Here is a 10,447-nt window from a genome sequence, read left to right on the forward strand (position 1 = left end):
TTTTTGCATCCATGAAGTCCATTCTCACTCATCAGTCTGCTTCCCAATTTCAAATTTATCCTTTCTTATTTTTTTATCATTGAGGTACTTTAAAAATTCCTTTTCTGCTCCTTTCTGAAAAATTTCAGGAGGGATCAGGGATAAACACCTGTGTTTAATCTGCTGTCTATAGTGCTTGCTTTGGCAGCACTTATAGTAATCTGCTGTCTATAGCAGGAACCCTGGCTATTCTTTATTCATTATAATAATTCTTTTTCATATTTCCCAAAACATTTTAGTCATTGCAATCACAGCTATTCTCTGGTGTCTATCTCCTGGATCTATCATCTGAGGTTCAGTGAGATGGGTGGGGGTCGGTGAGAGGAGTGGGGCAAGCATATCATTGGTTTTCCCACTGACTCTGTCTCACAACTGCTTTTGTTTTGTAATTTTGTCTTTGTGAGCTCATCTGCAGGAAGCTTTGTCTGTGGGAACCCTGAGCAGCCTGAGTTGAGGTCATGGCCTCTAGAGAGTGTTTGCATTTGTTTCTGCCCAGTGCCCACAGGCATCTCTAGCCAGGGACCCCTTTGTGTATTAGCTTCTTGCTTTCAGAGTCTCCTGAACACAAGGGAAGCAGGGTAGTGTAAATTTAAATCCCAACCCCCTTGGGGCTCCGTCTATGATTACAAATTCCCAGAGCCCTGGCTGTAGCAGATGAGCTGACTGGTGATCTGTCTGAGCAGAGAGTGGACAATTTTTTTTTTTAAATCCTTGCCGACCTTTTCACCAAGAATATAACTCTGAAGAGTCTGGTTTGGAGGTAGGTCTCATTTACAACTCCTGGCTTTGTGGAGCCCAAAGCCTTATTTCTTGTCCCCATAGGGGCTGTAAAACCCAATCCCAGGTTGCCGAGTCCCACAGCCCCCTCCCTGCCTGTGCCTGCCCAACACAGCACCAACACTAGCCCTCATGATTCCTGCTCTGGTTTTCAGCTCTGTCTTTGTTTTTATCCCTGGGGAGTTCCCTTCCTTTCTTGCAAGCTCAGCCATGCATTTAAAAGGACGTTTGTTATATTTTAGCCACCGTTTCGGAGTCCTGCTTTGTAGCAGGATGGTTTTCTGCTGTGTAACTCACAATTCTGCTTGGAAATAAAAGTCCTGTTTTTTTTGTTTTTGTTTTTTTACTGGTTTCTACTGTCTTTTGCATCTCTGTATTCCCCACAGCAGAGCATCAATAGAGGCTTGGTGAACAGTGAATAAAGGGAGCTGAATTGCCACGATTGGTGTCCTAGTCACCTAATTGGCGATTTTCCAAAAGGCACAGCAAAGCCGAGTCAGTTTCTCTGGCAGTCCTGCTGTTTGGAGCAGGAGTCTCAGAGAACATTCAAGACCCATCCTGGGCTGGACTCAGTCTACCCGTGGGTACTGTCTGATGTCCATCCAGCCCTCCTAGGCATCCTGACTGCCAGCCACACACCTGATCACAAGCTCGGTCTCATCCTTCTTTGAACTTTATGTTCCCAGTCCCTTGTCCAGGCAGGGCGCCCACACGGAGCCTCTTCAGTGCTGCCCGCAGAGCTTTGTAGGGGCTGTTTGCTCGCTTGACCGGCCTCATCCACCAGGCTCGCACTCCCCGGAGGAGGCCGGCTGCTTTCCTTTCTGTGTCTTCAGCATCTTCACGGTAACAGCATAAACAACCGAAGCTGCTCCATAAATGTGTGTCTAATGCGTGAACGAGCGAGCCGGCATTCCCAGAGAACCAGAGTTTGGATTTTACAAAATTAAAGCAGCTGTTACAGCCTGGTGGTTGTAACATCCTGGGGGAAGGGGGAAGAGGGACTCCTCCCCCCAGCCCCTCCCCTTCCCCTCCCGTGGGTGGGTGGGGCTCCCCATCCAAGTTTGGGAAGACAAGGGAAATTGGGTGCCTGTCTCCCCAGATCTGTGGCCCCCAGCAGCTTTGTCTCTGTGGGTGCCTTGGATGCCAAGATACATGGACAAAAGGAAGGTCGCAGTGACCCCCCCTCACAATTAGTTTACAAAGCACTTTCCCTTGGATGAAGACTCACTGGGAAGGGATTCTACAAGTGTGTGTGTCGGGGGAGGCTTGGAATTGGAGTCGGAATGGGGGTATCAGGGCTGCACTAGCCAGTGGCCAAGAGCCAGGTGCCACCCCCGCGTGAGCACTTGAAATGTGGCTGTTCTGAACTGAGAGGTGCTTGAAGTGTAACATACACACCAGAGTTCACAGACATAGTATGAAAAAATAAAAATAAACATCTCATTAAGAATTTAAAATATTTATGACATGCCAACATGATACTATTTTGGATGTATTAGGTTAAACACAAATATTATTAGAGTGAATTCCAGCAGCTTCCTTTGACGTTGTTTTAATGAAACTATCAGAACAGTTCAAATTACCCACATGAGTTGCACTTGTGGCTGGCATCTCATTTCTGTTGGAGGCACTGGTCTAGAGCATGGGCCATGTGATTCCCAAGCAGACCTTCCTCCACTCACAGCCCTGGGCACCAAACATGGGCTCCAGGACAGACAGGTGTATCTGCAGGCTCCTGGTTTGGTCTCTGCTGCAACATCTATGAGTGATCTGACTTTCCCTGGGACAGGTCCTGATTTCCTCATCTGAAAATGGCACAGTTTTGCCCACAGGGGAACAAAATGGTTTTGAGGATTCAGGAATCAGACACAGCCCTTCCCAGCGGCCCATTCATGTCCTCATCACGATGGCCACTGGGCTATAGCAGCATAAGGGTGGGGCCTTGCCTGCTGTAGGCCGAATGAATGAATGAATGCCTGTTCAACTCCACTGAACCTTTGGCTTATCCATGAAATAGTTTCCTCTGGCTGTGAAGACCTTCTCGATCCAGCTTCCACCTTCACATGTATATCATATTCATGAGATGCCTAGTTGTGGGTGCGACCAGATTTTGAAAACTGCCGCTGCCTTATTTGGGGATGCTTTGAGAGCAGAGCCTGAGTTAAGGACTTGGGGTGACCCCAGGAGGCAGAAGAGCAAGGGATGGAAGGAGGAGGAGCAATGAGGGGGGGTGTCCTTCTCTGCTTTGGGTGAGAGGAGGCTGGTTTCCACTAGGAACTCTAGAAGTGTACAGAATGCCTCCCAGAATTGTTTTCTGGAAGATAGGAGGAGGGGAGCATCCATCCGTTGGCTTCTGTTTTCCATTGCAGAAAATTGCTCAGGGAATCTTTACTACCCACTCCTGAGCTGTCTAGTGGCTTTGGGAAGCCTTGGGAGAAGCTCGGAGGCAGAAAAGCTCCTGTTTAAGGTGGCACAAATTACACTGAGTTAGGATGGTGCACCTCATTGAAGCTGAAATCAGAGGGGAGACCACAGGGTGTAAGGGGGCAGAGAATTGTCTGCTATAGTCCCTGAAGTCTAGAAAAACACCGAAAAGAATCCGTATTTGTTGCAATAAATAGACAAAGTCAGTAGCTCAACTTAAGGTCTGTACTTTGACAGAATGGGCTATGGCTTATGGACAATTTTTGGAAAGTGAGCTGAAACCTCATTCTTTTGTTCATGCATGCATGCATGCATTCATTCAAACATCGGTAGATATTTATTGGACACTAATTCTGGGTCAGGCCCTTGTGCACTCCGGGAAGGACAGCAGAATGAAAGAGAGGGGTAAAGATGTCATTGTACCAACAAAGGGGAATCTTTCCTAATTTTTAAATTGTTATTTGCAAACTTCAGTTTTTTAGTCTTCACTGGTAACAGGGGATCAATGCTGAAGGTCACCTATTGTTGGGTGACAGTTCAACCCAAAGCCTCTGAAGAGGATTTGGCCTCTTCCCTGGGTCAAGGAGGACTTATAAATGAATTCACCCACCCATGCTGCCTTCCTGAGATCACTCAGCCTGCAGCCCCTGAGCACCCGCCTGGTGCCAGGCTCTGTGCAGTTTCCAGGAGTGGAGTGGTGAATGAGACAAAGCCTTGCCCTTAGAAGCTCACAGTCTGGAAGGGAAGATGGTAGCACCCTGGTAGAGTCTGGAGGCGGGCACCAAGCCCTGGGAAGGGAGGGAGAGGGCTGTGTCCTGCTGGGTCTTGGAAAGCTTTCTGGAGGAGGTGCAATCGGATATTCACCCCCAAGGCCTCTGGGCCCCAGATGTGAGCTTCTGGCACAGACCAGACCTGGCTGAACCCCATAACTGGCTGCTTGGCAGAGGACATTGGCAAACCCAGGCTTGCTCTGGGCCATTTGCATATCATTTGCATCGATATGCATATGCGGTGGCACAGCCTGGTCTCTTATGCATTTAAATTGCAAGTTATTTGTCTCTCTTTGAAAGCTTTCATTTTTTTTCCCCAAGGGTGGGCTGGCTCCATTTCCCCTCCTTGCCCTTATAATGCAAGACTCTGTTGAGTTTGCCAAGCACGGTGCAAGGCTGCAGATCTTGGGTTTCGATATATGTTACTCTGGCTTTCAGAATACTTTGTTATTTTCAAGGGATCCATGACAGCTTGGTGCAAAAGAGAGTGTTGAAGATCTCTCTCCATCTCCATCTCTTCTCCATCTCGTCTCCAGATGGGGAAACTGAAGCAGAGAGTGATTAAAATGAGATGCCCAACCTCGTCACTTTTCATGTTGGAGGCAAGACCATGGGGTCAAGTCACTTGATTTCTGATTCCCCCTTGAGAGGGCTTTTAGAGGTTAATTCTTTGTACAGATGGTGGAAGGCGATCGGGGTGGGGGGGGGGGGGACTTGCTGAAGGCCATTGGTTGGTCCAGGATGCAACCTTGGCTTCCACAGCTCTGCCTGAAGACAATGAGTCCGTCAAGGTGGTTGTTTTGGCACTATGTCAGTGACATTTGCCTCTTTAGAGGAGGACCTGCCCCATAAATACCAAGTGTATTGATATCTCCTTATCTGAGTTGCTGTTTAACCCTGGTGAGTATCACCCAACCCAGTCCATCTCATTTGACCAGGACTTGACTTAGCCCAGATATGAGTTAACAGGAGTCTTTGTTGGTCTTCTAACTGGGGATTTTCTGCCACTGAGAAGGCACAGTTAGGGCTATCTCAGAGGATAAAGGTCTCTCCCTGCACTTAGAAGATGCACCTCTGACATTACTATGAAATCAAACTTGAAGACATCAGCTTGTATCTTAAAGTATGTCAAGAGAGTAGGGACTTACTCAAGGTCAACACTGGATCTGACTAATTATATCACTGGGGATATTTACTTGTAAGAATAGAACTATGTAACTCACTGCTAATAACAGCCCCTATTTATTGAGCACTTTGTCATGTACAGATATGGGGCTGGGTTTTTAGCTCAGGTTACTTCCATTGCTCATCCTGAAGATAGGGACAGTTTTTCCTGTTATACAAGTGAGACCACTGAGGCTCACTGAGATGAAGAACTTTGTTCAAGGTCACACAGCAAAGTATCAGGGTCAACACTCAACTGTAGAGGTGGCTGGCTCCAGACCTCAACACAATGACCTACATTTTCCACTAAACCATATTGCTTCCAATGTCAAGTCTAAAATTAGACCTAACATGAGCACTAAATTAAGTCTTAGGCAACATGATGTAGTGATTTGTAAAGCATAGACTTGCTGGTAGTGGTGGAGTAGTTTATATCAGATTAACTTTCTGCTGGTAACAATTATAAAATCTGTACAGAAATATATAGAACAGATTTGTTTGGAACTACTGGAGAGCGACCCAAAACAGACAAACTAGAGGAGATATGACCGTTGAAACAAAGAAACTCTACTGGTGAGAAACGCATTCATCTGGATTTTCCCCTGAGAGTGTTTCCTAGTTTATGTAGTACATGAGGGAGTAGGACTCAAAGAGAAAGAAGAGAAGCCTTATTGACTGAGAAGTAAGAAGGTGGGAGTTTGGGGCCTGCCGAGCAGCTGGAAATTGAGAGAGAAAAAAAATCCCAGAAAACAGAGCTGCAGAGGGAAAAAAACCTCCCCTCAGATTCTTGGCTGTCTCTGTCGTGGGGCATGACTCCAAGGAGTCCAGGGGAAAACACAGCTGGAGGGCCGAAAAGCTGAGCAGAGATATTTGCAGCTGCTTGGCATTAGGGATACAGATTTTCTAGTTCAAATCTCACAAAGTTAGAGTGGCTTGGTAAATACACCAGGCTTTTCACTGAGATCCTGGGGGACCATTACTTAGGAGTTAAGGACCAGAATAAACCTGCTCTAACAAAGTCTAAAACCAGGACTTAACAAGACCAAGGTGAATGGCCAACAATTAAACAGAAACGGTATACAAAATTCTTCAGAGGAAGATACCACAATCCAGAAGCTCTATAGCATACCATCGCAATGTCCAGAATAAAATAAAAAATTACCAGATATGGAAAGAAACAGGAACATGTGACACATAGACAAGATTTTTTTAATTCAGTAGAAATAGATTCAAAGACAATCTAGACATTGGAATTAATAGGCAGATTTTAAAATCATTATGGTAAATGTGTTAAAGAATTTATAGGAAAAGGCAACTACAGTGGATGAAGATGTGGGAAATATCAGAAATGTGTTAGTTTCCTAGGGCTGCCCGAACAAACTACCACAAACTGGCTAATTTACAACTCAGAAATGTATTCTCTCACAGTTGCAGGGGCTAGAAGTCGGAAATCCAGTTGCTAGCAGGGTTAATTCCTGCTGAAGATTCTAAAGGAGTGTCTGTTCCATGCCTCTCTCCTAGCTTCTGGTGACTGTTAGTGATCCTTAGTTTTTCCTTGCGCTGCAAGAATTCCAATTTCTGTCTTCACGTGGTGTTTTCCCTGTGTCTTTCTCCTCTCCTTATAAAGACACTAGTCATATCGGATTAAGGGCCCATTTTATTCCAGCATGACCTCATCTTAACTTACCTAATTACATCTATAATGATCCTATTTCTAAATAAGTTCATATTTTGAAGTATTGGGGCTTAGGATATCTTTTTTTGGGGGGGGGACATAATTCAACCCATAACAACAGGAGATATAGCAACTTTTTTCTTAAAAAATCAGATAAAATTCTAAACTTGAAAACATAATTACTGAAGTCAAACAGTCATTGGATGGGATTAGACTCAATAAAAAAAGAATCAGTGAGTTTAAAAACAGATCAATAGAAATTATCCCCACTGAAACACAGATAAAAAATGATGGAAAAAATGAACAGCGCCTCAGTAACCTAAGGGACAACATCAAGCAGTCTTAACATATGTGTAACTGGAGTCCCAGAGGTGGAAAGAGAGATAATAGAGAAAAAAAATGTTTTTTGATGAAATATTGGCTGAGAATGTTCCATGGGTTTGGAAAAGCAATCAACCTACAGATCCAGGAAGTTTAGTGAACCCTAAACAGGATAAATACAAGGAAAATGATATTCAGGCACATCATGGTCAGAACGCCAAAAACTAAAGGTCAAGAGAAAATCTGGAATACAGCTATAAAAATACATACAATAATTATGTATAGGAAAACAACAATGCAGAAGACAACAGACTTCTCATTAAAATAATGCAAGTCAGAAGACAATAGAATAATTGACAACAGATGAGATTAAAATCTGTCAACTTAGAAAGCTATCAGTGAAAATCAATATATTTCAAAATGGAAAAATAAAAAACATTCCTGAATATATAAAGCAAATAATTTGTTTCCAGTAGATCTGCATTATAAGAAATACTAAAGAAAAGTCCTTAGGCTTAAGGAAAACAATACCAGACAGAATTGCAGAAAATGTACAAGGAAATTTTTATAGGAAAAAATAGCACCAGGAATGGTGAATGTGTGAATAGATACAAAAGACTATTTTCCTTTTCTTAACATCTTTAAAAATTAATTGAGTCCTTAAAGCAAAAATGACAGTGTGTTTTGGAATTTATATCGCCTATAAAAGTGAAATATATGGGGACTTCCCTGGCAGTGCAGTGGGTAAGAATCCACTTGCCAATTCAGGGGATATAGGTTTAATTCCTGGTCCAGGAAGATTCCACATGCTGTGGAGCAACTAAGCCCATGTACCACAACTACTGCAACCACACTCTAGAGCCCGAGAGGCACAGCTACTAAGTCCAAGTGCTGCAACTACTGAAGCCTAAACACCTAGAGGGCATGCTCTGCAACAAGAGAAACCACCTCAATGAGAAGCCTATGCATCAGATCGGCTTCCCTGGTGACTCAGACGGTAAAGAATCTGCCTGCAATGCAGGAGACCTGGGTTTGATCAGTGCAGGAGATCCTGGGTCAGGAAGATCTCCTGGAGAAGGGAATGGCAACCCACATCAGAATTCTTGCCAGGAGAATTCCATGGAGAAGCCTGGCAGGCTACAGTCCATGGGATCAGAAAGAGTCAGACACGACTGGGTGACTAACACTTTCATTCACCGCAATCAAGTGTAATCACCCCTCACAATGACTAGAGAAAGAGTGCGTGCAGCAACAAAGACCCATTGCAACCAAAAAAAAAAAAAATTTTAAGTAGAATGACCATAATAGCACAAAGGATAGGAGAATATCAAGTAGAATTCTATTTCTATAAAGTTCTTACAGAATACATGAAGGAGTGCATTATTATGGGCAGGTAGACTGTGATAACTTAGGAATGCACATTGTCATCCCTGTGACAGCAGCCCAAACTATAAAGAGGGAGAGCTAAAAAAGCAAACAGGGAAGACATAAATGGAATGTTTATAAATACTTGATTAACCCAACAGAAGGCAAAGAAGAAAGGGGACAGACAGATATCAAATAGCAGGATGACAAACATAAACCCATCCTCAATAATAAATGTAAAAGGACTAGACTCTCCAGCTGAAAGGCAGATACTGTCAGACTTGATTTTTAAAATGGTCATGTCTGAGTTATTGGTATATAAGTAAAATTAAATGAGGTTGTACACCAAAGCTCTGAGCAGAGAGCCAGGCCCATGGTGGGTGCTTCTTAAGTGAAAACTCTGAACTTATTTTACAGTCCCTTTCCTGGAAGCCTGTCAGTGAACTTCCCGTGGGGAGGCACCAGTCAGCCATTCACATAGCATCATGCCCAGCTGAGCATTCATCCAGCCAGAATTCGCTGAGCAACAGCTGTATACCAGACAGTCAGGACCCTTCTCATTGGCATGTAGGTTACTTGTTTGCTTTTCAGGAACAAGGAATAACCCTCCTTCTTTACCTGCTTCAAAGCAGGGAGGTAGGGAGGGGTTAAGGTACAAACACGTGGATCCTCAACCCAGGACTGGAGCTTAGCTTTCCCAAGGCTGCCTGGGGTCAATAGCCTATGGTCTGTGTGGCTGCCTCATGCTGCCCAGGACCCTCCCCTTCCCTGGAAGCTGGTGCCAAGGTCTCCACCAGTCTCCAGTGCCCCAGGGCTGCAGATAAGGCCTCTTTCCCCAAAGGAGCTTTGTTCTCTGGTTTGGAAGGCCAGCCCCTTTCTTATTCCTGGTGTCAAGTTCCCTCCAATCAAGCCCAAGCACCTGGGTTACCTGGGTTACCACTTGCAAATTGATTCAGGATCAAACCTGCATCTCCTGCATTGCAGGTGGATTCTTGACCATTGAATCACTGGGGAAGCCGTTATCCACCCATAAAGCTAACCAATTATCCACTGAAGGAATAGTCTATGGATTGTCTGTTCTACAACTGCAGGATATTTGGATTCATTCTATGCAGGGCTATTATGCAAATAGTGCTGCTATGAACATTACCCGTCACATCTTTTGGAGAACACACAGACGCATGCCTTGGAGTGGAAGTGTGGGTCAGAGAGCAGGATGTACCCAACTGGAGCAGACCTGACAAAGGCTTCCCGCAGCGGTTGTAGCAGTTCACATTCCTGCCAGCTGGGTGTGAATTCCAGTTGCTCCTCGTGCTTACCAACACTTGCCATTGTCAGTCTTCTTCACTTTAACTTTTCTTGCATCTGACGTAGTAATTCGCTGTTGTCTTAGTTTGTGTTTCCTCTTGATGAGTCGTGAAGCTGGGCACTTTATCATGCATTTGCTGGTTATCTGGCTATTCACTTGTGAAGTACTTTAATTCATTGCCTCCATTTTTTTTCTTGAGTTGTCTGCCCCTTTCTTCTTGGATTATAAAACCAATCTTCTCTGCCCCACAGACTCAGAGCCATAGTAGTTGGGCCATAGTTGCACTGTAGGTGGTGACAGCGTTTCAAAAATAGACATGTCCCATGAAATGAATCCGATTTGATTTTGTATTTGCTTCACCAATTTGGCTTGGTTTTATGGCTCTAAGGGCTATAAGGAGGACTTCCCTGGTGGCCTAGAGGTGAAGAACCCACCTGCCAGTGCAGGTTCAATCTCTGGTCCAGGAAGGTTCCACATACCTAAGCAACACAACTACTGAAGCCCGCACACCTAGAGCCTGTGCTCTGCAACAAGAGAAGCCACCACAATGAGAAACCCATGCATCGCAACCAGAGAGTAGCCCCCACTCGCCACAACTAGAGG

The 10,447-nt window shown here is 44.7% G+C and overlaps 1 long non-coding RNA gene across 1 annotated transcript; it reads left to right on the forward strand.

Annotated features, from left to right (window-relative positions):
• Positions 1 to 486: 486 nt before the first annotated feature.
• LOC145546387 (uncharacterized) lies at positions 487 to 10,016 on the forward strand. The gene is made up of 4 exons (XR_014082875.1): positions 487 to 799; positions 1,503 to 1,659; positions 8,953 to 9,102; positions 9,520 to 10,016. It is a non-coding gene; the product is annotated as an uncharacterized LOC145546387 (long non-coding RNA).
• The last annotated feature ends 431 nt before the right edge of the window (positions 10,017 to 10,447 follow it).

Source organism: Giraffa tippelskirchi, chromosome 4 (genome assembly GCF_054371585.1).
Source record: "Giraffa tippelskirchi isolate mGirTip1 chromosome 4, T2T-mGirTip1v1.2.pri, whole genome shotgun sequence".
Lineage (NCBI taxonomy): Eukaryota > Metazoa > Chordata > Mammalia > Artiodactyla > Giraffidae > Giraffa > Giraffa tippelskirchi.